This window comes from Pleurodeles waltl, chromosome 7 (genome assembly GCF_031143425.1).
Source record: "Pleurodeles waltl isolate 20211129_DDA chromosome 7, aPleWal1.hap1.20221129, whole genome shotgun sequence".
NCBI lineage: Eukaryota > Metazoa > Chordata > Amphibia > Caudata > Salamandridae > Pleurodeles > Pleurodeles waltl.
In genome coordinates, this window is record NC_090446.1 from 6,797,171 (window position 1) to 6,824,279 (window position 27,109).

General features: G+C 48.4%; 1 protein-coding gene across 1 annotated transcript in view; it reads left to right on the forward strand.

Moving 5' to 3' along the window:
• The window catches only part of LOC138246706 (zinc finger protein 208-like), a 254,660-nt gene that overhangs the window by 58,729 nt on the left and 168,822 nt on the right, over positions 1-27,109 (forward strand). The window lies entirely within an intron of this gene.

The window sequence follows — 27,109 nt, forward strand, 5'->3', positions numbered from 1 at the left end:
AGAGGGGCCGCATGAGGCCAGCGGGCCGTACTTTGAGTATCCATGATCTAGAGGAAAGGTCTTGAAAATGTGGGGCCTGCCTGTGGGGTGCCGGCGTCCGTGCTGCATTCTCAGGGGTGCAAATGTCTCAGCAAAGAAGTATAAATACAGATCACCTTGAAGTGCCACTTTCCTTATTTGGCGGGTTTCCAGCCTATGTTTATTTAGTGACCTTGAAGTGCACAAAAAGTATGAGTGCTGTGATCTGAATAGCCAAGGGGGAGCCTGCACCCCAACACCTGCCCCCGGGTAAAGCGCCCGGTCAGGATGGATACACCTCAGATTTTTATATGGCAGTTGCAACTCTCCTTGCCCCTCTCCTAGCTTGCCTCTACAACTCTTTCAGTGAAACAGGCAGTCTTACAGACACCATGAAACAGGCAGTCATTGTGTCCTCCTCAAGCCTGGTAAGGTCTCTGTGTATTGTTCCTCATACCGCCTCATATCCCTGCTGAACAATGATGGCAAGGTTTTTACCAGTATTCTGGCATCCCATCTAGCACCCTACATGCAATGCCTCACCAACCCTGACCAGGCCAGGTTTATCCAAGAGAGAGGCTGCAGCGACAACACCAAACGCCTCTGCCTTCTTCTTGATAAAACACACAGCTGAAGTTTGCCGGCACTCCTCTGATTCGTCAATGCTGAGAAGGCATTTGACCGCATGTCCTGGTGGTACCTCCGTTTGGTACTTGCTGTGTTTGGATTGGGTGCAAGGTTTCAATGCTGCGTCAGGTGTAGCTACGCGAACCGTATGGCAGTGGTTAGGATTAATGGGCTACTGTCATGCCCGTTCTTGGTGGCAATGGCCACCAGCCAGGTTTGTCCACTATCACCATTATAGTTTGCCCTCCATATGGTGCAGTTCGCTGAACGGGTGCAGCACTATGCCCACATAGCAGCACTACCAGTGGGGTGGGGGGGGGGGCTTGGAACATAAGCTGGCATTACAAGCCAATGATGTTATGATCGCAATAACGCAGCCACGCACTTCCTTGCCACCACTAATGCGCAAAATGGAAGCGTTCGGGCAGGCATCTGGATTCAACGTTATTTTTTTTTTTTTTAAACCCAAGCCCTAAACCTCACTATCCCTAAATATGAGCAAGACCAACTTGAGCTTCTCTTCCCCTTCACTAGGGCCACTCATGGTGTTAAATACCTAAGTTTTTAAATCTGTTCCACACTGGATCATACTGCAGATAGCAGCTACGCTACCCTCCATTCCAACACCAAAGATAATCCCTCCTCCTGGAAGAAATATAGGGTGGTCAAGATGGCCTTGCTCTCTAGGATTTATACGTCATGCAGACACTATCCTTACATCCCCCTGCACACATGCTGGACAAACTACAACAGCTCATAGAGGACTTTTTTTGCTGGGTAGGGACAAAAGCCCCAGTGGCGAAGAAGGCTTACCTGAGTTAGGCAGAAGGGGGGGACTGGGAATACCTTACCTAGTGTGAAACTATCAGGCTGCGCAGCTTAGGCACCTAGTAGAACGTGCTAGACCTTGTACTTATCAGCACTGGTGCTTCACAGATCAAGCCATTGGTGGAATCCACATATGGTATGCGCCATGGCTCCCCAAGCCATACTGCCTACCAGGTGTTTATGTATCACCTGTCAGTCAGGCGACACTTGGGGTATGGGAGAAGGTACAGGTACCAAGATGCTTCCCTCCTGTATGCTACCCCAGACACCACTGATAAGGAACGCAGACTTTCTCCCAGCGCTACAGGAGTCCACCTTTTAATGCTGGCAGGAGGCTTACTGCAAGAGGATAGTAGACTTCTTTGACCAGGTCTGTGATCATGGACTTCTCACGACTCCAAAATGCTTATGCCCTTCCATCCACTGCATACTGGAAATAAATTGCCATTCACCACTGGGTTATGCAGCCTCATGTTCTCCTATATGCCAATCAACCACTCACACCATTTAAAAAATGGTTTATCACACGTCACAGAGCCAAACATATCCTCTCTCACATACAAGCTTTTCTTCTCACGCCGACAACCCACTCTAAATTGCCGGCACAGCAGCGCTGGGAGCGGGAGCAAGAGCGCATATTTACAGCTGAAGAATGGCACGACATTATACACAGAGCACAAGTCTTTGCATGTAGCACCGCAGGTAAGGAAATGCTGCTTGCCAGTTAGGGTGGTGCAATAGAAGCAGGGTGGGAGTGCCAGTTGCTGGAGGCAGTGCAGCCAGCCTGGCACACTAACACACCTGCTTTGTCATTGTCCCAAGATTCAACAGTTTTGGGCGGACGTGCTGGGAGACGTGGATAAAATATACGATAACAACCTACCCAGATTCCCTAATTACATTCTATTGGGCCTCCCGAAGGCATTAACCAACCTGCTGAAATCAGGAAGAGGGCGAGTGTAGGAAAGTGTCCCTTTTGGCATAGTTACCCACCACGCATGTTTGCCTGATATCTGATGCTAACTTAACTGAGTGTGTGGTGGGATCCTGCTAACCAGGCCCCAGCACCTGTGTTCTTTCCCTTAACTGTACTATGGATTCTAAAATTGGCACACAGCTGAGTCCCTTGTAAAAGGTACCAGTGGTACTAAGGGCTCTGTCACCAGAGAGGGTCCCTAAGGGCTGCAGCATGTATTATGCCACCCTAAGGGACCCCTCACCAAACACATGCATGGTGCCATTGCAGCTTGTGTGTGATGGTAGGGAGAAAAAGGCAAAGTCGATATGACACCTATCTCTGGGCACCATGCCCACAAACCACTGCCTGTGGCATAGGAAAGTCACCCCTCTAGCAGGCCTTACAGCCCTAAGGCATGATTCACACCACCACAGGTGCATGAGCAATATGCCCCTACAGTGTCTAAGTCCACTCTTAGACCCTGTAAGTGCAGTGTAGCCATATTGAGTACATGGGCTGGGGGTTTGTCATTACGAACTCCACAGCTCCATGGTGGTTTAACTGAAGGCTGGGAAGTTTTGGTATCAAACTTCTCAGCTCAATAAACCCACACTGATGCCAGTGTTGGATTTATTGAAAAAATGCACACAGAGGGCATCTTAGAGATGCCCACCTGTATTTTAGCCAACCCTCTAATGTAAGGCTGACTGGTCTGTGCCAACCTGCCACTAACAGACAAGTTTCTGACCCCATTGGATAAGAGCCTATGTGTTTTCTGGGGTCAGGGACAAAGCCTGCTCTGTGCGGACGTGCAACACGTGGCAGTGAGCCTCAAAGGCTCCTGCCTTTTGTTGCACTGTCCCAGGGCACTCCAGCTAGTGGAGATGCCCCTTCCGCCCCCAGATGAAGCCCCACTTGTGGCAGAAGGCCCAGTGGGGAAAATTAGGACAAACAAGGAGTGACCACTGCAGCTGGGGCCACCCCTACGGTGTGCAGAGCTGAAGTGACCCCCTCCTTGCAGAATCCTCCATCTTGCTTTGGAGGAGGATAGCCAATAGGGATAGGAATGTGGCCCACTCCCCAAAGGGAGGAAAGGTGTAGCTACTCTCAGGGTCAGTAGCCATTGGCTACTGCCCTCTGACCCCTGCAACACCCCTAAATCTGGTATTTAGGGGCACCCCTAAACCTTGCTCTTCAGATTCCTGATGACCTCAAGAAGAAGGACTGAACAGCCGACTCCAGCAGACTCCTGACAAAATTGACTTGATCCCAGCTGTACCGGCCTATCTGCAGCTTCAAGATTCCTGCTACAAAAAGGCAACGCAATCTGCAGGACCAGTGACCTCTACTAACCCCCAGATGACTGCCTGCCTACCTACCAGAGGATCAAAACCTCTCGAGGATAGCGGCCCTGTCCACAAAGAAACTTCCAAGAAAGACTCCAGAGCCGCCCTGAATCCGCAGCCCTGCCCACTCTGCACCTTACGCCCACGGCCCATGTCCAGGTTGCCCACTGGTCCAGAGCAGGTCCCCAGGCGATTCTGCCATTGAGTCCACCCTGGGTTGAGTTCTCCTGACCAACACGACGACGCCTGCAGCTTGAGAACCTCCCTGAACGCAACGGGCTCCGGTAAAGATTTCTTGACGCCTAAGAGTACCCCTGCAGCTGTATCCCCCTGACCTAGGGGAATTCAACCAACAGTCAAACGACATCCTGTGAGGTCCCTACTTACCTGTTCAGCCATGGTTTTCCTCAGCAGTTCTCCTGGACCAAGCCTGCAGCCTCTTTGTGACCCCCAGAGTTCCTCCCATTGAATAGCATTGGGTGCCGGACGCTGTGTTTGCACCCTGCACCCGGCCACTCTTGTGCCGCTGCGGGTATGTGTTTGGTGTTGACCCGTGGCTCCCTCATTTTGGTATAGTATATACAGAGTCAGATTCCTACATTGGTGGATCAGCGGTGAGGTTTATGGCTTTGGATTTGTTGGACTACTCAGCCAACATCTGGTCACACAAGTAACTACCAAAATTGCCTTTATAATCAATTGATTTTTGAATTGACAGTTTTTTCCAAAATATTAAAAGTCTTGCTAGGGTGTTGGTTAAGTCCCCTTTAGCATTTCCTAAAAGTTTAAAAAGTTACTGTAGTTAGGTGTAAGTAGCTAGAAATAGTTGTTCTAAAAGAAATCCTGAACCTTTGTAATATAATGAGAAGCTCAGAGGACATGGTTGTGGAACTCAACCTCACCTCTTACCTCTATCATGGGAGGAGAGAGCTAAGGTCCCTCAGCAGTCTCAGAAAAATCAAAACTGGTTCCAATCCTACTAAGCTCAATCTACAAGAGCTCCTGGCAGAGTATGCAAAGGAACACCCTGCTGAGGAGGAAACCTCCCCTCAGATGGGGAAGGAGTTAGGGATCAGGAGGATGATCTCCCCCTCCTAACCTAACTAGGGAGGACAGGGCCTCTGTGGCCCTGACTCCAAGGATAGTACTCGCAGGACCTGGGTCTCACACAGGTGAGTCGGGTTCCTCTGAGAACACTGAGGGCAGCCTCAGGGAAGACGACCTCCTTTTAGCAAGGATGGCCAAAAGACTCGTTTTGGAGAGAAGCCTCCTGGCTATAGAGAGGGAGAGCAGAAATGGGCTTAACACCAATTAATGGTGGCAGCAACCTAATAATTAGGGATGGAGAGCAATCCTGTGACCCTAAAATTCTCAAAGGGATTGTCTCCAAGTATGAGGATGATGATGACATCACCAAATGGTTCACAGCCTTTGACAGGGCTTGTGGAGTGAGGAAAGTAAAAAGGTCTGACTGGGGAGCTCTCCTTTGGGAACTGTTCACTGGTAAGTGTAGGGGTAGGCTTCTCACACTCACTGGAGCAGATGCTGAGTCCTATGACCTCATGAAGGCTACCGTGATTGAGGACTTTAGACTCACCATTGAGGAGTATACTATTAAGTACAGGAGGGCTCATAAAACTTCGAGCTACTCCTGGGTTGATTTTGTAGACTACTCAGTGAAAACACTAGATGGTTGATTAACTGGAAGTGACGTGCGTGACTATAATAGGCTCTGCAATTTGTTTATAAAAGAACACATCTTGAGTAACGGCTTCAATGAAAAGTTGCTTCAGAAGCTGGTAGATCTAGGTCCAATTTCTCCCCAAGAATTGGGAAAAAATGCAGACCACTGGGTCATGACTAAGGTGACCAAGACTTCTACTGGGGGTCACCAAAAGAAAGGGGTTACTAAGCCTCCTCAAGGGAAGGGTGGTGAGACACCTAAATATAAAAGTAAAGAGTATTCTCAAGGCATCCAAAAACCTGCTCAGGAGAGTGGGCCCTAAGCTTCTTCACTATCCACTCATGGGTACAAAGGTAGAAGCTTTGAACTCAAAAAGGCCTGGTGTTTCAACTGTAGACAGAATAGACACCAAACTGGAGACTTGGCCTGTCCCAAAAAGAATCCCGCTAGTATTGCACCACCTAGCTCTGGTAGAGCCGGTCTCCAGGTGGGACCTACAGTGTGCCAAGAGCAAATCAGGATTCACACTGCAGCTATTTTAGTCTCTGAGGGTGGGGTAGATGTTGCCACTCTTGCTATCTACCCCATAATATGAGCAAATACAGACAGTATACCTTGATTATTCGGACTAGAATAGAAGCCCCCCTGAGGGATACAGGTGCCAGTGTCACCATGGTGACAGAAAAACTGATTTCCCTAGGAGTGTATTTGGCTGGACAAACATATGCAGTTACCAATGCTGATAATTTAACTAAGGTACATCCCATGGCTATGGTGACCTTAGAATGGGGAGGGGTTACTGGCCTGAAACAGGAAGTGGTCTCTTCTGCAATCCCATCTGAATGTCTGCTAGGGAATGATCTGGAGTCCTAAGCATGGGCTGAAGCAGAACTCAAAAGCCTTGCTGGCATGCAGTGAATGCCTGAGATGGTGCGTGTGAAAACTAGAGCACAACGCCAGGCACGGGGTGGAAAAGAAGTGTTGGAGCCAGGAATAATGGCCCAACCTTCCAAAAGGAAAGGCAAGAAGACTGAGGGACCAGTTGCTTCTGAACAGCAGAAAGGCCAAGGCTCCTCTTCTCAGGAAGAAATCTTAACCACTTCCGAGGAAACTGAGCCCATGGAACTTGAACCTTATCAGGTTGAGCTCTTGGGCCCCAGGGGACCATCTAGGGACCGGTCGTGCCAGCAACCTGTTGCACACTTGAAGGCCTGAGACAGCAGGCTGCTGCACATGAAAAGGGAGATGTCAGTGGCTCCAGTAGGGTCTGTTGGGAGGAGCGACTCTTGTACACCGAGGCCAGAGACCCCAAACCTGGTGCAACCAGGAAAGTGGTAGTGCCTCAACAGTTCAGGGAATTCCTCCTCACTTTAGTCAATGACATCCCCCTAGCTGGGCATCCAGGCCAAACCAAAACTTGGACTAGGCTAATCATTTCTATTGGCCCAACATGTTTCAAAAGGTGAAAGAGTTTTGCAGCTCTTGTGTCGCCTGTCAAACCAGTGGTAAGGCAGGTGGTCACCTTAATTCCACTACTAGTGGTTAGGTTCCGTTTGCAAGGTTTGGTGTGGACATAGTGAGTCCACTTGAGCCACCCACAGCCTCAGGAAACCATTATATACTGATAGTAGTGGATCATGCTACCAGGTATCCTGAAGCAATTCCCCTTAGGTCCCCTACAGCCCTGCAATTGCAAAAGACCTTATTGGTATGTTTACCAGGGTAGGGTTTCCTAAGGAGGTAGTTTCTGACAGAGGGGCCAACTTCATGTCGGCTTATCTGAAACCTGTGGAATGAGCGTCGACTGACTTACAAACTCACCACACCATACCATCCACAAACAAATGGACTTGTTCAGAGGTTCAACAAGACATTGAAAGGTATGATCATGGGACTCCCTGAAAATCTCAAAAGGAGATGGGATGTCATCTTGCCATGCCTGCTTTTCGCCTACAGAGAGGTGCCTCAGAAGGGAGCAGGGTTTCTACCTTTTGAACTTCTTTTTGGCCATCCTGTTAGGGGACCACTTGGTCTCGTGAAGGAGGGTTGGGAGAGACCTCTTCACGAACCCAAGCAAGATGTTGTGGACTATATACTGGGCCTATGTTCCAGGATGGCATTGTACATGGAGAAAGCATCCAAAATGCTTGAGGCCAGACAGCATATCCAGAAGCAGTGGTATGACCAAACTGCTGCACTGGTAGAGTTTAAACCAGGACAGAAGGTGTGGATTCTGGAGCCTGTGGCACACAGGGCACTTCAGGATAGATGGAGTGGCCCTTACCCTATCCTGGAAAAGAAAAGTGAAGTCACCTACTTGATAGCCCTGGACACTAACAGGACACCCAAGAGGGTGATCCATGCGAACCGCCTCAAGCTTTTATGTGACTGAGCTGATGTAACCATGCTTATGGTTACTGATGAGGATCAGGAAGCAGAAAGTGAGCCCCTCCCTGACCTCCTCTCTAACAGTTCCCAAGATGGTCAGTGGAAGGAGTTGTCTACTCAGACACCCTCTCTGCCCAACAGCAGGCTGACTGCAGGCACGTCTTGCAGCAGCATGCAGAGCTCTTCTCCTTAACCCCTGGACAGACACACTGGTGTACCCATGATGTGGACACTGGAGACAGCTTGCCTATCAAATCCAAGATCTATCAGCAGTCTGACCAAATTAAGGAGAGCATCAACGTTGAAGTAAACAAGATGCTCGATTTAGGGGTTATTGTACCCTCTGACAGCCCCTGGGCTAGCCCAGTGGGCCTAATCCCCATGCCTCATCCCTAGGGTGGAAAGAAAGAAATGAGGTTTTGTGCGGACTACAGAGTCTTCAACTCTGTCATCGAACAGATGCTCATCCTATACCCAGGACTGATTAGCTGATAGACTAATTTGGTGCAGCAAAGTTTCTCAGTACTTTTGACTTGACTGCAGGGTACTGGCAAATTTGCATGGCACCAGGAGCAAAAGAAAATACAGCATTCTTTACACTGGTTGGGCATTATCAGTTCACTACTATGCCCCTTGGTTTAAAGAATGCCCCTGCCACCTTCCAAAGGTTTGTGCATCAAGTTCTTGCTGCCTTAGAGACCTTTGGTGCATCATATCTACATTACATTGCTGTCTTTAGCTTCATCTGGCAGGATCACCTGCTCTATTTTGGGAAGGTTTTGTAGGCCCTGCAATCTGCAGGCCTCACTATTGAGGCATCCAAATGCCAGACAGGGCAGGGTACTGTTGTATACTTGGGCCACCTTGCAGGTCGAGGCCAAGTGCAATCCTTACAGCCCAAGATCCAGACAGTTCTGGACTGGGAAGCTCCTAAAACCCAGACTCAAGTCAGGGCATTTCTTGGCTTGACTGGATACTACAGCAGGTTTGTAAAAGGGTATGGGTCCATTGTGACTCCCCTCACAGAGCTCACCTCCAAGAAGATGCCCAAGAAAATTAACTGGACTGTTAGTTATCAAAAGGCCTTTGACACCCTGAAAGAAGAAATGTGCTCAGCACCATTTCTCAAAGTTCCAGACTACTCTAGCAGTTCACTGTGCAGACAGACGCCTCTGAACATGGGATAGGAGCAGTCCTGGCCCAAACCAATGATGATGGCCATTACCAACTTGTTGCTTTTATTAGCAGAAGGTTACTCTCCAGGGAACCGCGTTGGAGTGCCATTGATAGGGAGGCCAATAGTGTGGTTTGCCCCCTGAAGAAGTTAAGATCATACTCACTTCATTGTTTAAACTGACCACGGACCTCTCAGGTGGCTTATGCATATGAAAAGTGACAACCCTAAACTTTTGAGCTGGTCCATCTCCCTACCGGAATTAGACTTTAGAGTGGAACACAGACCTGGGATTACCCATGCCAATGCAGTTGGACTTTCCAGGTTTTTCCACTTAATGAAGACTCTCTTGGGAAAGGTTAGTCTCATCCTCTTTCATTTGGGAGGTGGGTGTGTAGCAAAGTGCCCCTTTTGTCATGGTTACCCTCCCACTTTTTGCCTGATATGTGATGCTAACTTAACTGAGTTTGTGCTGGGATCCTGCTAACCAGGCCCCAGCACCTGTGCTAGTTCCCTAAACTGTACCATTGCTTCTACAATTGGCACTCCCCTACACAACTAAGTCCCTTGCAAAAGGTACCACTGACACTAAGAGCTCTGTGACCAGGGAAGAAGCCTAAGGGCTGCAGCATGTATTATGCCATGCTAAGGGACTCCTCACTAAACAAATGCACACTGCCATTGTAGCTAGTGTGTGCTGGTGGGGAGAAAAAGGCAAGGTCAACATGACACCCATTCCTGGGTGCCATGCCCACAAACCACTGCGTGTGGCATAGGTGAGTTACCCCTCTAGCAGGCCTTACAGCCCTAAGGCAGGGTACACTATACCACAGGTGAGAGCATAGCTGTGTCGCGTAGGCTCTCATTATTCTAATGAGACTACTGGATTTGGGCTGCAGAATCACATGCACAGTGGGGGACTGAGGAGTCTGAGCCCACTACAGGTGACAGCTGTCGGCCTAGTCTGGGTTTTGTTCCGGCTAACTAGCAGTGCCTCATCTCCACCCAAGAGTAGGGATGATTGGGCAACTGAGCGCATGACATAAATGAATCCTCAGGGGAATCGTGGTCACTCAGATCTCATCTGTTTCTCTCAGTTACATTAGTCTAACATATACAAGGACAATTAGAGGCAGAATAGAGTTCAATAAGGTTTTATTGAAATAGCTGCATCTTAGATAATAAAGCATGTACTGCAATAACTAGGACGATGAAGCATGAAAGGATTAAAATTGTGACAAGGAGAGTAAAGCATACAAATAACACTACTATATTATCACTAGAGTCACTAATATAATTCCTACCTAGGCTATATTAGAGCACAGCATGTTAAGCTCTAGTTCTGCCCTTCAGGTTCCCCTGGGAAGACATCAACCCTCATACCTGAGCAAGAGGCCTGAAGTCTACATAAGCAGCACAGCATTCAGCAATCAGCATACAGTTGTGGTCATCTGGCTGGAATTTCCCTCTAACGTACATGGGTCAAAGTAGTGTTTTTTATAATAAAACAGCAGATGTGCCAAGAGAGGATCCCCACGTAAGAGTGTGTATGTTTCTGTGAACATTGAAGACAAAGCGTACCACTTTTGCCGGCAACCTATCTTACTGCAGCCTTGAGGAAAGCACAGAGTGAAAGGAATGTCTTGTTTAAGAACGCAGTACTGACCTAGGCAAAGAATAGCTAGATAGAGAAAAATAAAACAAGACCACAAATGTGGCTATTGTTAAAATAATAAACTAAGCTGAATAAAATATATCTAGGTTAAAGTGCACAGCGGAAGGCCTTGTTCACTAAAATAATGTGTGTGAAGCTATAACTAAATTGGCTACAATATGCCCCTACAGTGTCTAAGTCGATTCTTAGACCCTGTAAGTGCAGTGTAGCGATATTGAGTACATGGGCTGGGGGTTGTCATTACGAACTCCACAGAGCCATAGTGGCTTCACTGAAGACTGGGAAGTTTGGTATCAAACATCTCAGCTCAATAAACCCACACTGATGCTAGTGTTGGTTTTATTGAAAAATGCACACAGGGGGCAGCTTAGAGATGCTGCTGTATTTTACCCAACCCTCTAGAGTAAGGCTGACCAGTCTGTGCCATCCTGCCACTAACAGGCACGTTTCTTACCCCATGGGGTGAGAGCCTTTGTGCTCTCTGGGGTCAGGAACAAAGCCTGCTCTGTGTGGAAGTGCTTCACACCTCCCCCCTGCAGGAACTGAAACACTTGGATTTGAGCCTCAAAATCTCTGCTTTTTGTGACATTGCCCAGGGGCACTCCAGCTAGTGGGGATGCCTGCCCCACAGACCAAGCCCCACTTTTTGCATCAGGTCCGGCAGGAAAATTTGTAAAAACAAGGAGGAGTGACCACTTCAGCTGTGACCACCCCTAGGGTGCCCAGAGGTGAAGTGACCCCCTCCTTGCAGTCTCCTCTATCTTGCTTTAAAGGAGGATAGCCAATAGAGATAGGAACGTGCCCCCTCCTCAAAGGTAGTGGGAACAGGAAGGGTGTAGCCACTCTGTCAGTAGCCATTGGCTTTTGCCCTCTGACCCCTGTAATGCCCCTAAATCTGGTATTTAGGGGCACCTCTGAACCTTGGTCTTTAGATTTGTGACAACCTCAAGTAGAAGGACTGAAGAGCTGACCCCAGCAGTGAAGAGTCCAGAAGACAACTGACTTGGTCCCAGCCCTACCGGCCTGTCTGCAACTTCAAGACTCCTCCTACAAAAAGGTGATGCATCCTGCAGGATCAGCGACCTCTTTATTCGCCCAGAGGACTGCCTGCCTACCACAGGATCAAGAACTCCTGAGGAAAGCTCCAGGTCCACAAAGAAACTTCCAAGAAGGTCTCCAGGACCACCCGGAATCCACGAGCCCTGGCCAGTCTGCACCCGACGCCCATGGCCCATGTCCAAGTGGCCCACCAGTCCAGAGCAAGTCCCCAGGCGGTTACGACCTTGTGTCCACCATGAATCCAGAGGCCCCCCCGCCTGTCCGTGACTGGCTTTGTTGAAGATATCCTGACACTTAAAGGTACCCCTGCAGCCGCAGTCCCCTGGCCTTGGGGAATTCAATGTCCATTGAGCTCCCTACTTACATATCCAGCCGAAGGAAGGGCAATGGATGTGTTCTATGTCCGGTTAAGAAAGCTGGCCAGCATTTGCACCAATGATGACCCACACAATTTAGTCTGAGCCCAGATCATACAGGGATGCAGATTGTCGGTGTTGAGATACTGATACTACACCAACCAGGGATGAAGGTTGAGGACATACTGATATTGGCCAGCTCTCATGATCTGTTTAACAGCTGGGCTGATGAAACGGAGGTACCCTCGACACACGGCACGATGATGCACAGAATTTGTAGAACAATGCATATGAAAAAGGAAGCCCTGGATGTCAAGGGAAGAAATATCCTCGGGGAGAAAATGCGTAATGTCAGTGCTTAGCCAACTAACAATGAAAGAACACCCAGCGAGAAAGACTGAGTGAATGTGACAAGGAAGATCAAGAAGTCTTTTTTAGTTTCATACTCCAGACAAGGAAAGGACAAACATTGGCCCCAGCCCACCTGCAAAGTGATGATCACAGGCCCACTAGTAAGATGGCTAATTGACACAGTGAACAAGAATGTCAGTCAATGTGATGGACGTAAACCAATTTGTGACATATCACACACACTATGAATGACATCCTTGTAGACCTTAATGGAGATTAATGGTTCCCCAAATTAGACATAAACGCGGACACCACTAGTTGATGCTCACCTGAGCCAGCAGGTATATCATGACCTTCTCAACTCAGTGGGAACTTCGGAGATACAAATGGCTGAGCTTTGGAACTTCTTCTGCAGGAGAGGTGTTTCATAATGCCATTCATGAAATGCTGTCTGGGCTTGAGGGTGTTCTGCAATTCAGTGGTGACATTCTCGACGTCTCTGGTGGAGTATCACCAATGGCTACGTGCATTACATAAACAACAATCTGATCATGCCATGCAGTGCACACAGAATAGTTTTAATGTTTGGAGACACAAATGGAGTTCTTTGAATATGTGTTTTCAGAGGAGAGGTCGAAGGTAGACCCATGCAAGTCCGAGGCCATTTGAGGAGCTCCTGCGCCTACATGTGCCATAAAAGTGAGGAGCTTTATCAGTATTACTGTGGCAGATTCGTTTGCCCACCCTTTCTGAACTCTTGAGAGCGCTAACCAAAGCCAATACCAAGAGGGAATGCAATGCAGAGGGGACATTCAACAGTATCAAGACTGTGCTTTCACATGACCCTTCAACGGTATACCTTGACATTCCAAAGAACACTTAGCTGGTGGTGGACAAGAGCCCGGTCGTATCGGGCGCTACTTTGCTTCAAGAACATGAAAAGGTAGTTTGGACAACATTAGCATTTGCCAGTAGGGCGCTAATAGATAGAGAAAATAGATATCCTCCAACTGAGAGGGAGGATCTAGCAATCAAGTGGGGTTGTCATCACTTACATCTATATTTTTGCGGATGAACCTTCAGCCCCATCACGTCAATGATAAAAGGACTATATCCTGAAACTGTAGGCATTACCCTATACATCCAAAGCATTTTTTTATTCCATTTTTTCAATCTTTCTTCCTAGACCTAGCTGACTGTAAAGTATCTTTTATGTCCTGGCTAAATCTTACCACTTCTCCGTTGCCCCAGGGGTGGTATACTGAAGTCATTTTATGCTCCACACCATTTCTAATGAAACATTCCTTCACCTCATCAGCCCTGAACTGCACCCCATTATCTGTAATTATCTTTTTAGGTAGTCCTTTGCTTCAAAACTCTTCATCCATGAATCTTACTACAGCCCGTGAATCAGCTCTTTCAACAAATGCAACCTCTGGCCACTTAGAGAAATAATCCATACCCACAAACACAAAGTTATTAGATCCATCTTCATTTATAATCGGTCCCATAATATCCAATCCAACAACTTCCCCAGCCATTTCAGGAACAGTAACAAGGACCAATGGAGGCTTGCACACTACCTGTGGTTTATCAGCACTGTTACAATCCAAGCATTCTCTCACCACTCTTTCAATTTCACTATCCATAGCTGGCCACCAGTAGTTTTCTTTAACTCTTCTTTTACTGTTGACGATTCCTAGATGACCTTCATGGCACAGACACATCTTGAGGTTTCTCAACACACCTAGTGGTTCCAACCTTACTCCCCTCATTGAGATATTACCAATCACTGATAATTCATCCCGAATTTCGCATAAGCCCCCCACAAAATTGTCTAAAAAAACTTTTCACTGGCCATCCTTCCACAACCCATTTTCTAATCAATTTCAATACTTCATCCTCCTTCGTGGCATCACACTATTCATTCTCATTTATTGCCACACCATCCTTATACTCCGTCCAGGCTGTACTCCACTCTTCTTCCTCACTAAGGTAATGGTGGTCTACTCAGGAAATCCGCGTCTTTATTTTCAACTCCTGTCGCATACTGTAATGTATAATTTTGGTCAAATAATCTCAATTGACATGCGAGCTGTTGAAGGGGCAGCCTTTAACAATCCCTCAGACTTAAGCAACTTTAACAAAGGTTTGTGATTGTGCTGTGCCAAAATCTTAAACCCCCCTATAAACTGTTGGAACCTTTCCAGACCCCATACCACAGCAAGAGTTTCCTTTTCTACTACAGATTAGCATTCTACGGCTGGAGTTAATGCCCTGGAAGGATATGTAACTGTCACTTATCCTCCACCCTTTGTGACCTGTGATAGTACTTCTCCTAGGCCTTTACAACTAGTCAGTGATCACTATACATTTGAATTTCGGATCAAAACCCTGAACTACTTTTGCAGGACACATTTTACAATTAATTTGCTGAAACTCTGTTCGTAAAAGGTCATCTCATTTAAATTCACCTTTGTTCTTCAACAGTTGCCTTAGATTATAAGTTTTATCAGCGAAATTTGTGACAAACTTTGAATAAAATTCAACTAGTCCTAAAAAGGACCTTAATTCTTCCTTATTAGTTGGTTTGGGTGGATCCTTAACAGCTTCCACTAGTTCCATGTTAGGCCTCACACCCTTGTTAGTAATTGCATGCCCCAGGTAATTTAACAATTGTACAGCAGATTTAAATTTTTAGACTTCAGCAGTTAACTCACAATTTATTAACTTTCCCAATAATTTTCTCACTCTCTCATCATGTTCCTTTTTTGTCGCTCCCATAACCAAAATATCATCTTGCAAGAAAAATGTTCCCTCATTCCTGTTAAACAATTGGAACATTACATTTGAAAAACAGCCACCGCCAAGACCAGCCCAAACGGCATTCTAACAAAGTGAAAACATCCCATAGGTGTCATGAATGCAGTCAAATTCCTTCTCCCCTGGTGCAAATGGACTTGATATGCAGAGGAGAGATCTATTGATGTAAACCATGGCATACCTTTTGTCAATGACAACATTTCATTTATCTTTGGAAGAGAGAACCTTTCTACAATGATGTTCCTATTCAGATCCTTCAAATCTAAGCATAGATGTATTTTACCATTAGGTGGTCTTGCTACTGCTAATGGTGCAATCCATTTGGTTGCCTCCACCTGCTCAGTAATGCCAGCCTTCAAAAGTTTTTCTATTTCACATTTCACCTCTTCCCTCACCATCACAGGTAAATCCCGCATTTTATGAATTTTTGGCTGGGCATCTTTTTTCAAAATTATTATATGGTACAATCTTTTTAACCTTCCAATCTTTCCCCAGCCCACTTTGGAAACTCTTTTTGTGCACTTTTCCATATCATCACATAATTCATCATTCATTAGTAAAATGTGTTCCTTGCTATTAGGATTTATTATTCTATCAAGTTCTCTCTTTGGTCTCTCCATCCCAGAACACATGAGATAACATAATAAGAGATCAGGCACAATAACATTGTTAATTTAGCTGATAATTGCTCATGTGACAAATACTTGTTATCCAGCCAGGATTTCAAAAGCCGTAGAACTATGTTCACGTCCCACAAGGAAGAATATTTAGGTTGAGGGGAGTTAAAAAAATGAATACCCCTCAGCAGCTTACACACCAATGGGTCATTATCAACAGGTTTACTATTAACAGGAATATGTACTGCTGAAATAGCAGATCTATAATTGTTCAAAGACCTATAAGCCAGTCCCTATTCTGCGAAAGAAGAAACTAAATGAATTACAGAACACACATCCGCCTGAGAGGGATCCAAATTCCTCGTTACACCAACAAACCCATTTCCGCCATGCCGAAGCATACTGATTATGTTTATCACTGTGCCAGGCCAGATCAATGTAGGTAGAAGCCTGAGACGAAATGGCTGGCAATTTCCATCTACCCCTGAAACCCTGCAGGACACCAATTTCAGCTGATCCAAGATGATCAGTGGATGTGGAAGGCCTGCTGGGTCCAGCAACAGATTCTGGCGATGAGGGATTAGAACAAGAATGTTGCATAACATCTCCAGAACCAAGGGGAACCAAGGCTGCACCCTCCAGAGTGGCGTCACTAAGACAAGTTTAGCTTTCTGACGACCTACCTCGGCCAGGACTCCGGGGATCATACAGAATGGACTGAATGCATACCCCTTGTGGGCGGATCAATCCTGCAAGAATGCATCCGTCACCAGAGCCCCCGGATCTGGGTCCCAACTGAAGAAGACAGTGGTTTGCCAGTTGAGCCGAGAGGTAAAGAAGTCCACTGAACAAGGTCCCCAAATGCGATTGAGTTGTACGAAGATCTTTGGGTGCAATCTCCAATCGCTGAAGTCTTGGAGGTGACGAGAATATCAATCCACCACTGAATCCCTCGCACCCGAAAGATACTCCGCAATGACTGAAATCCGATGTTTCAGACAGTAATGCAAAAAATCCTTCGCTAACTCTGGCAACATCCAAGACTTCTTCACCCGTCTGTTGACATAGCTAACTGCTGAAACATTGTCCGTTCTCAGCAGAATGCAACAATCCGACTTGGCAGGGAAAAGGCTCCTGATAGCAAAGGAACCTGCTAATTCCAGAGAGTTTATATGAAGTTGAAGTTCATTCTTCGACCAGCGACCTTATGTGAATAGAGTCCCGCACCTAGTGCCTCAGAAAGACATCCAGGACGCTGACAAAAATCGCCCTGCCGCTCCAGGCCCCCATGTGGTTCAGCCACCAATTTATTTCCGCCCTGGCCTCCTTCAAGAGTAGAACCTAATCTGAATAAGACAACCCCTTCTGCAGATGTTGTATCTAGAGACGTTGAAGGGCCTTGTAATGTAGAGGGCCCAGGAATATCACCTGAATACACAAAGCTAAAAGGCCCACAATCTGAGCTACTGACCTCAACGATATTGTCTGGTCTCGCAAGATAGTCCTCAACTCCCTCTTGATGTTCTGAATTTTTTGAGAGGGAAGAATTAACTGGGATAACACCGAATCGATCGTGAATCCCAAAAATTCCATCCGTTGGGAGGGAATCAGACAAGATTTTGCTGGTTGATGACTAATCCCAACTCCTGTAATAGCTGGATTGTCCAAGAAAGATGGAGAGCAACCATCTAAGGATCCTGGGCCATCAGACTTAAATAATCTAGATAAATGATTAAACTGACGCTCCTGGGGCAAAGAGCTTCTACCACTGGTCTCATCAGCTTGGTGAAACTCCATGGGGCTGACGAAAGACCGAACGGAAGAACCTCGTATTCGTATCATTGAACCTGCCAGAAGAATTGACGAAAAGGCCTGTGAGGAACAAAGAAGGGAACCGAAAGGTATGCGCCTTTTAGATCCAATTGGACCATCCAGTCGCCCTCTTGAAGCAATCTTAAAGGCAATAAATACCCTCTATCTTGAAATGCCTGTATACTATCCATGAATTTAAACTTTTTAAATTGAGCACCAAACGAGAACCTCTGCCCCTTTTGCTGACCGAGAAAATGTTGCTGACGAATCCCCTGGGATGAGGAAATGAAAGGTGAATGGCGCCTTTAAGAAGCAGGGAAATAATTTCCTCTGCCATGAGTCCCTGATCACTTAGGGAAAAATACAGCTCCACAGGGGGAAAGCTGTAGAATTCCAGCTTGTACACCTGAACTGACTCAAGGACCCATGGATTCTGAGTGAGAAGTGCCCAATTGTGTAGAAAGAATTGAATCTTTCCCCCCCAAAATCACCTCTGAATGAGGTAGAATTCTAACCTGAGTATCTTGCGTCTTAGGAGCCTCTCTGGAGACCTCTACCTCTACGTAAGAATTGATGACCTCCACAAGGTCTGATGCGTAGAAGGTCTGCTCAGAGGACTGATCTTGCCAATGTCCGCGGGACCTGCTAAAGGCTTCACGCTGGGAACCCTGGTAAAATCCTCGGCCTGACGAACGGCCCTGAATCATCCAGCCCTTCTAAAAAGGGTATTGCAGAATACTTTCTTTAATGAAAGGTGCACCTTATCCAGCGTATTATATGTTGCCGCAAACTTGGACGGTCTTTGACAAAGGGAGCCCAAAAGAGGAGGCCCTGTGCAACTGCACCAGATTCTGAGGATGCCAGACCATTTAACTTGGGATCAATGCACAGCAGAATCGATCTCTTTTCAGAGGACATTGTCACATTAGCATTGCCCAGCAGACGGCGCATTGCGCCCAACCAATCAAAATGTCTGGATCAACTGCTATACCAGACTCCTTAGATTGAAATCCAAGTTCCAGGATTTTTGTTAAGGGTCCTGAGATCAAGTTATTTGTCCTGGAAGGAACACCAAGCCCTGTCCAGTCATTTCTTGGGATATCTGTCCCATTTTTTCATAAAATTTACCATGGTGGCATCCACCTCGGGTGTATCCGAGACCTTACCAGCCAGATCTGGTCTGGGCATTCGGATCTAAGCCTCGCTCTGACCTCCTTGTCAAAACCTTGTCTAAGATGAGATTGAACGTAACTGGCTACCTCAGGAAGAGGGGTCCAACTGGTCAAACGGGGATGCACAATCTCCACTGGATCAAAGATAAGGACTTTCGGTAGACTAGGACCAGGATGCGATCTATGATCAGACTGCTTTTTCTTGCTGGGCCCAGGCGCAATGTCCTGACCACTGTCATTAGAACCATTGGAAGAGTCAGAACCTATAGGATCCAATAGTGTAAAAGACTCATCGGAGGCTGATGTTTGAGGTTGGGAATGACTATACCCATGCTGTCCTAAAATTGTCGACAATTGCTCAAATGCTTCGGAATGCCAAGGTTTTGCCTTTGCTTTACCTTTACCCTCTACCTGCTTAGTAGGTTGGGATGAAGCTGTGCGACGCAGGAAGCGGCGAAAGCCAGCCTTGCAGACAAGCGAAGCCCTTGAGATGGGAGATCAGAGGGCCGAGGGCCTCGGCTCAGGCCATGTTAACATATAGTTGAACATTATTTTCTAAGGCCTCCACAAGATTATCCTCAAAAGAGGGGCAAAAATCTTGCTATTCCCCTCTGTCCTCTTCACAGGGGTCATATTGGGGCATCGCAATAGGTAAGTAAATCCAAGATAAAACAGTAATAGCTGATGAGCTATAGAACAAGGGGAAATGCACCCCAGCAGGTGCAGAAAATATATACTTAGAGTGTGGAGGGAGGCGCCTGAATAGTACTCTAGGCAGAGCCTATGCTGAATTTTACAACCCTGGGCACTCTCTGGAGCCGCAGGGTGTGGGGAGCAATATGTGGCACAAGTAGGAAGATAAAGTTGACAGAAATTCGCTTTTGTGGGAAAAACTATGTAAAGAACGGTGAAGCGCACTGTCCGACGCTGCCCCAAGCATCCTGAGCCACGGTTGTAATTCGCTCATGTGCCCACGAGTCCCAAAGGACTAGACAAAAGGATCGCGGCTCACCCAGGATGCCAGCCGTGTCCCGCTCCCCGTCAACAGAATTTAGGACCGCAAGAGTCACTCAGGTCATTGGAGGCCGAAGCACTCCCCTAGAGAGGGAGAAAAAAGATTAGAGCACCGATTTATTTAATGAGACTTCATTGAATTAACCACACAACAGGCATGACAGCAGCACTCCCCCCGCGCTGAGTAAGACGCAACCCCTGGAGTACGGGACAGTGTATTTAGTTAAACAATCACATTATCACAACAGTAAGAATAGAGATGCACTTAACTGGCTTCGGAGCAGCAAAGAGGAACTGATGTGATGTCACCAGGTTTTATAGGGATGACATTCTATGGTTGGTCATGTGACTGTTAGTTTTATGGGAAGTGTAGTGTTTTATAATCTCTTTATTTGATTGGCTTGCTGGGAAAATAAAGCATAGAAAGAGAAGCATAATCAAAGCCTCTGGTCCTGACATAGAATGAAAAAATTCCTAGCTATTGTGAAGGAAAGTTGCAATTCTGTGAATGACATGGAGGCGAGGATTATACAGTCCTTTCTTTACTTTTAAAATTACAGCAAGTTCAAAGTTCAACACAGAAACAAACCTCAATAAACTGCAACTCCCTTGACATGATGCTCTGTCGTAGCCATGGTAACCGGTAAACCAATCCTGTCCCTGTCCAAGAGTCCATGTATCTGTCAAACAAGAGCCGTCCTTCCTCTTCTTCACTGTAGGAAGTTAAGTTCGAGCAGCCTCAATCTGACTTTCCATCTCCTGCAAGGTAAATAGTCATGAGAGATCTAGACTCAACTATGAGGCTACCACTACTAAACCATGTTATATCTTACATTGGCAACAAGACAATAAATTCAACATAATTGTCTACAATCATTGCATCTTGAATAACTAAGAATTCCTGAGTAACAAAACCATTTCAATAAGGATATTCAGCATAGTGTACCCCAGCTTTGTCCCACACCAAAAATGTGTCATAATAACAAAAAAGCATAAAATACCTGTAAATATGATCTGCAGTCATCCTTATGCATCGATGAAATACTCCACCTAACCTGAATTCCAGGTGGGAATACTGTCCCAGTATGAGGGAGGGATAATCCTCGCCTCTGTGTCCTTAATAGAATTGAAACTTTCCTTCACAATAGCTATGAAACTTTGCATTCTATGTCAGGACCGGAGGTGAGGATTATGCAAGTTCAAAGCTTACTTAACACACAGATGCTGCCGGATGTATTGGTTTAAAATATATATATTTTTTAACTGATTTTTATGATCGGTCAGCCGCATTCATGATATCTTCTAATGTACCACCTACCTGAATCGCTGTAGAGGCCATTGCACCGCTGGTAGAGTGGGCTCCAAAAACCCGTATATCTATGCCTGCTTCTGTCATGCTCCACCTAACCCATTAAGCAATTGTGGGAGTTGAAACAGCTCTGAATGTTTATTTTTAAGGTGATCAATAACTGTCTTTCCCCCAGAGGTCTGCTCTCCTCCGTCATTTCCTCATATGCTTTAAGACACCTCACCACACACAGCTTAGGATGGAATTCAAAACTAGGATAAGATACCTACCTGGTTTTTGTCTTAGTCCTCCTAGAAATGGTAAACGTGACTCCTTCGGGGGTAAAAACCCTTGCTGATATGTCCAACGCTCGGACATCCAAAACTCTTGCAGGATACGAGACACAGCAGAATAGCCAATTTCACTGAAATCTCCTTCCTGGAAAGAAAATGATTATCCTGCCAAGATGAAATAAAATGCAAGACTGTATTGACATCCCACAACACCGAGTATCTGGGCGCAGGGGGTCTGGATAATCTGACTCCCTTGAAAAGTTTATTCACCCAAGGATGCTCAGCAACTGGTAGATTGTTGACCTGATTGTGTCCTGCTGAAATGGCTGACTGGAAAAAATGAATCGTGTCATGGGCTAACCCCTGAAATGTAGAGTTCTGCCAGAAAATTAACTATGGGAGTGACGGTGCCCCAACGGGATCCATCTGTCTCTCCAAACACCAACTGGACCGTCAATTCCAGGCCGATCTATATCTCTTAACCGTGCCTGGGGTCCAAGATTGTATGATAAGGTAATTACCATCTTGTGAAAGCTGTAAGTCTTGCCAGCGTCCCCTGAAATCCTCCAAGCCATGAGACTGAGGTGTCCTTGTAACACTAGAGGGCGCTCACAACCCGCCGGATCCCAAAGGATCCTCTGCGAAACTGGTAATTTCAGGGGAGCCACCCCCGAAAGCTCCAATAGTGTAGGGAACTACCCCTGTGCTTTCCAGACTGATGTCATGAGACGCCTTCTATCGCCTGACATGCGCCGCTACCCTCTGAATCAAAAGCAACTGAGGAAAAGCATATCCCTGAAACTTTGACCAATCCTTCAGCAATGCAGCCACCACTTCCACTCCCGAGTCCAGTCTCCAGCTGAAATACCGGGGCAGATGAGCGTTCAACCTGGATGTGAACAAGTCCACTTCGCAGGGACCCCAGCGTGCCATCAGGGATTGGAAGATCAACGGATCCAGATGCCAATCGCTGTAGTCCCCGAGATGACGGGGGTTCCAGTCCACCACCTTGTTCTGTTGCCCCGGAAGGTACTCCGCCGTCATCGTGATCTGTTCCCAGGCAGTAGTGCCATAAATCCTTGGCCAGTTCCTCCAGGTCTCTGGATTGTGTGCCCCCCAGTTTGGTGATGTATTGGACCGCCGACGTGTTGTCCATTAGTAATAGGATGCAACAAGATGCCTTGTCCCATGTTAAGGACCGGATCGCAAACAAATCCGGAGGGAGTTCTAAGCAATTGATGTGGAGGTTCAGTTTCTCTGGGGTCCATTGACCTCCCATGGAGATCTGACCACATCTGGCTCCCCCAGCCCGTCCTGCTGGCATCGGACTCCGCTATCATGTCAGGAAGGGACCCCAAGATTGCCCTCCCATTCCAGGCCTCCATGTGGTTCAGCCACCAAGTTATCCCCGACCTAGCCTCTGAGGATTATTCCACCAGTTCAGAGTACAAGGCTTTTCCTGAGATGAGCCGCCTTGAGCTGTTGGACGGCCTTGTAGTGGAGGGGGCCCAGAAAGATTGCCTGAATCAAAGAGGATAGAGGAAAGAGGATAAGAGGCCCACTATCCTGGCAACCTGCCAAAGGGAAACCTTGTCTCTCCTGATCACCCTTGCAAGTTCCTTTTTGATTTTGGAGATCTTGACCTCCATGAGCCTTAGGGTCGCAGAGACCTTGTCCACTAGGGACCCCAAGAAAATCGTGGACTGGGACAGGAGAAGCATGGACTTGTCCCTGTTGATCACATTCCCCAAGTCCTGTAGTAACACAATAGTCATGTTCATGTAGCTCAGCAAATGCACCCGCGACTGGTCCATCAGGAGGATATCGTAGAGGTAGATTATCAACCTGATGTCCCGGGTCCTTAGAATCTCTTATGACCGGTCTAAGCAACTTCGTGAAGCACCATGATGCTGACAAAAGGCCAAACGGCAGGCACTGACTTGATCCTGCCACCGGCACTGACTTGATCCTGCCACCGGAATTGCAGAAAACATCGATGTGGAGTAAAAATAGGGACCGTTAGGTACGCGTCCTTGAGGTCCAAACGGACCAGCTAAGCTCCCTGAAGCAACATATCTCTGAGGAGATGGATACCCTCCATCTTGAAATTACGGTAGACGATCCACTTGTTGAATTCTTTTAGATTTATCATCGGTCGGAAGCCCTTGTCCTTCTTGACCAGAAATATATTGCTTAGGAAACCCGATGGGTGAAGGTAGGTTTGTACGATAGCCCCTTTGCAAAGTAGTTGTTGTACTGCCTCCATCGGGTGTGATGCTTATAAACTGAATTGAATGGGACGCGGTCTTACTCATTGGAACGGGAAACCATAGAACTATATGTGGAACCCCTTTACTGTCTTGAGTACACATGGATCGGACGAAACCTGTTCCCAGTTTCTTACAAATAGTCTCAATCTCCCTCCTAGACTTTGAGGGGAAAAAAGGAGGGTGCTTACCACCAATTCCTGTTGAAGTGCCGATGCCGCCTTTGGCGGCTGTGTATGGCCTACCCCTCCTGGCACCTCTATTGTGGAAGAAGGCCCTTTTTCTGCCATCACCCCAGCCGTTATTTTGACGGGACTGAAATCTGGAGGGGCCTGACTGGAGAGCACGGCCAGAGGAGCGGCCCCTGCCTGTTCTGGCCCCATGGAAAACCTTTCCAGGGAATATCTTTTTCATGAATGACTGCACCTTATGTAACGCAGAGAAGGTCCCCACAAACTTCCTGAGCTCCTTAATAAAAAGGTCTCCGAAAAGATTGCCTTACACCACTGCTTCCACCTCTGAATTGGACAATTCCCAGAGTTTGGGATCAATTTCTATTAGCAAGGACCTACGCCTCTCAGCCGAGATGGCGCAATTAGCATTATCGAAGAGTCAGACCGCCCGTTGTGCCCTGCCTGCGGCATTGTCCGTTTGTAAGGGCACCCCGATTGTTTGGAGGTCTCCGCCATCTCAATGATTTTGGTGATTGGACCCAGGACATCCAGAAGTTTATCCTGTCAAGCTCGCCAGGAGCGATCAATACCTTTTTTTGGATCGCACATATATTTAGCAAAAAGGGTACACAATTGAGAGTCAATGGAGAGGGTAGCAGCCACCTTGTCCTCCAGTGCGGTCTGGGGCACTCTGCCTGAAGGTGGGCTCTCGTATCCTTGTCTCAAAGAATGGCGAATTACTTTGGCCACGGATGTCACCACCTTGGTGTCCGGCACCCACCTAGAGGACCTGGGGTGATAAATGTCCTCAGGTTCGAACATGTCGGACTCCTCTGGCCCATCCTCCTCGAAACTAGAGGTGGTCGTCGATGGGTGCCAAGGCCTGCCCAAAACCGCACCTCTCCTCCGATGAGCCCTCTTCATCCGAGTCACCCCCCCGAACGGGGAGATCCCTGGAAGAGATTCATGTCCAGGGTGGCTGCACCGCCATGCTCTCTGGGTACTACATCCTCCCGGTAGGGTATGTATTTTAGCGTGCGCGCACTCTTACAGAAGACTTCTGTAAGTTTATCGAAGCCTTCAAGGTGCCCCCGTGTCACGCTTCATTTGTCTCGAGGAGGAGTCATTGGTAGCATTACTGGGGCCACCACCTAAATCCCCTAAAATGCTCAGGCGTTGGACACCTGGTCCATCCACTTGTCCACCCTGTCCTGCAGGGGAGCGAGAGCGTTTGCAATAGCGGATTCTGTTAACCCCTGCTGGAAGGTGATGCTGGGAGGGCCGAACCTCAGCAGCCTGGAAAGGGGCGTAAGCGTGGCCCTCCACAGGGTCCATGAAGATGAAACTGCCCACACTTATTCCCCAGGGAATGTCAATAAATTAGGGGCGGGAGCACCAATAATCACCCTACACTACTTCAAGGGTAGCCCCCTCGCTGTGCTAATGAGGAGTGGAGAAAAAACCCGGGCTCGGCGAGTACACAATCTCCCCACACGGGGTTAATGATTGTGACAGGTCGAGGCTGTGCTTACCGCATGTGCGGTGTCAGCGAGGGTTAGGAGGGCAAAAAAAGATGAGGAGCGCAAGGGCACGGTCCGATCAGCCCCACTCGAACCGGCGACCGCAGGGAGGAAGAGAAGCGCTTCGGACGCGGCCGGCGAGTGCCTGACGGAGCGCGGAGCGGCTCGCGCTCGGGCCGAAGCCTACCGCGCGTTCCTGCGCCCTACAATGGGACGAGAGGTAAGTATCACCAAGTAACTGCAGCGCTAATATCAGACAATCCCGGCAACCCCGATCTCAAGGAACTTAGCGAAGCAAGGACTTAACGGACGTCCCAGCAGCGAAGAAAGAGAAATGGCGTCTCTTGTTTGACAGATATATGGACTCGGATGGGACAGGATTGGTTTACCAGTTACCATGGCTACGACGAGCATCATGGGAGATGCAGTTTACTGATTTTTTTCTATGTTGAACTTGTTGTAATGAATAGAAGTGAAGAAAGGACTGCATAATCCTCGCCTCCGGCCCTGACATAGAACAGTCTTCCGCATTACTTTTCTTCCTGAACTAACGATCACCTGTCTTCTGGTGCCACGTGTCCTACATCTTCCTCATTGCCTGTCTTCCGGTTCCACCTTTTGCCTGACTTCCGGGGTCGCCTGTCGACCGTGTTGCCAGTCTCCTGAACTGACACGTAACCGCTTGCTTATTGGCTGTCTCCCGGTCTGTCTCGTTGCCTGTCTTCCGGTCCCTCCTTTTGCCTGTCTTCCGGTCCCACTTGTCAACTGTCCAAAGTCCCCGCTTCTCTCTCCCTGAGGCGGTTGAATAAGTTGTTTAATGAACGGCGGCCCCCCCCCCCCCCCAGCAGCGAGGCGCGAGGCGGTGAGTGCGGACACATTATTGTTTCACAAGCACCTCAGAGACCGTGAGACTCCGAGGGGCCGGTTCCGCGTGACGCGCGCGGGGTTCGGTGTCTGCGGCCCTCCTGGCGGGAAGGTGACGCATCACCCCCGGGGGGCCGGTCCGGGCCTCGCCGGCTCCGCGTGACGCGCGCGGGGTTCGGTGTCTGCGGCCCTCCTGGCGGGAAGGTGACGCATCACCCCCGGGGGGGCAGGTCCGGGCCTCGCCGGCTCCGCGTGACGCGCGCGGGGTTCGGTGTCTGCGGCCCTCCTGGCGGGAAGGTGACGCATCACCCCCGGGGGGGCAGGTCCGGGCCTCGCCGGCTCCGCGTGACGCGCGCGGGGTTCGGTGTCTGCGGCCCTCCTGGCGGGAAGGTGACGCATCACCCCCGGGGGGCCGGTCCGGGCCTCGCCGGCTCCGCGTGACGCGCGCGGGGTTCGGTGTCTGCGGCCCCGGAGAGCGCGGCCCTCCTGGCGGGAAGGTGACGCATCACCCCCGGGGGGGCAGGTCCGGGCCTCGCCGGCTCCGCGTGACGCGCGCGGGGTTCGGTGTCTGCGGCCCTCCTGGCGGGAAGGTGACGCATCACCCCCGGGGGGCCGGTCCGGGCCTCGCCGGCTCCGCGTGACGCGCGCGGGGTTCGGTGTCTGCGGCCCCGGAGAGCGCGGCCCTCCTGGCGGGAAGGTGACGCATCACCCCCGGGGGGGCAGGTCCGGGCCTCGCCGGCTCCGCGTGACGCGCGCGGGGTTCGGTGTCTGCGGCCCTCCTGGCGGGAAGGTGACGCATCAC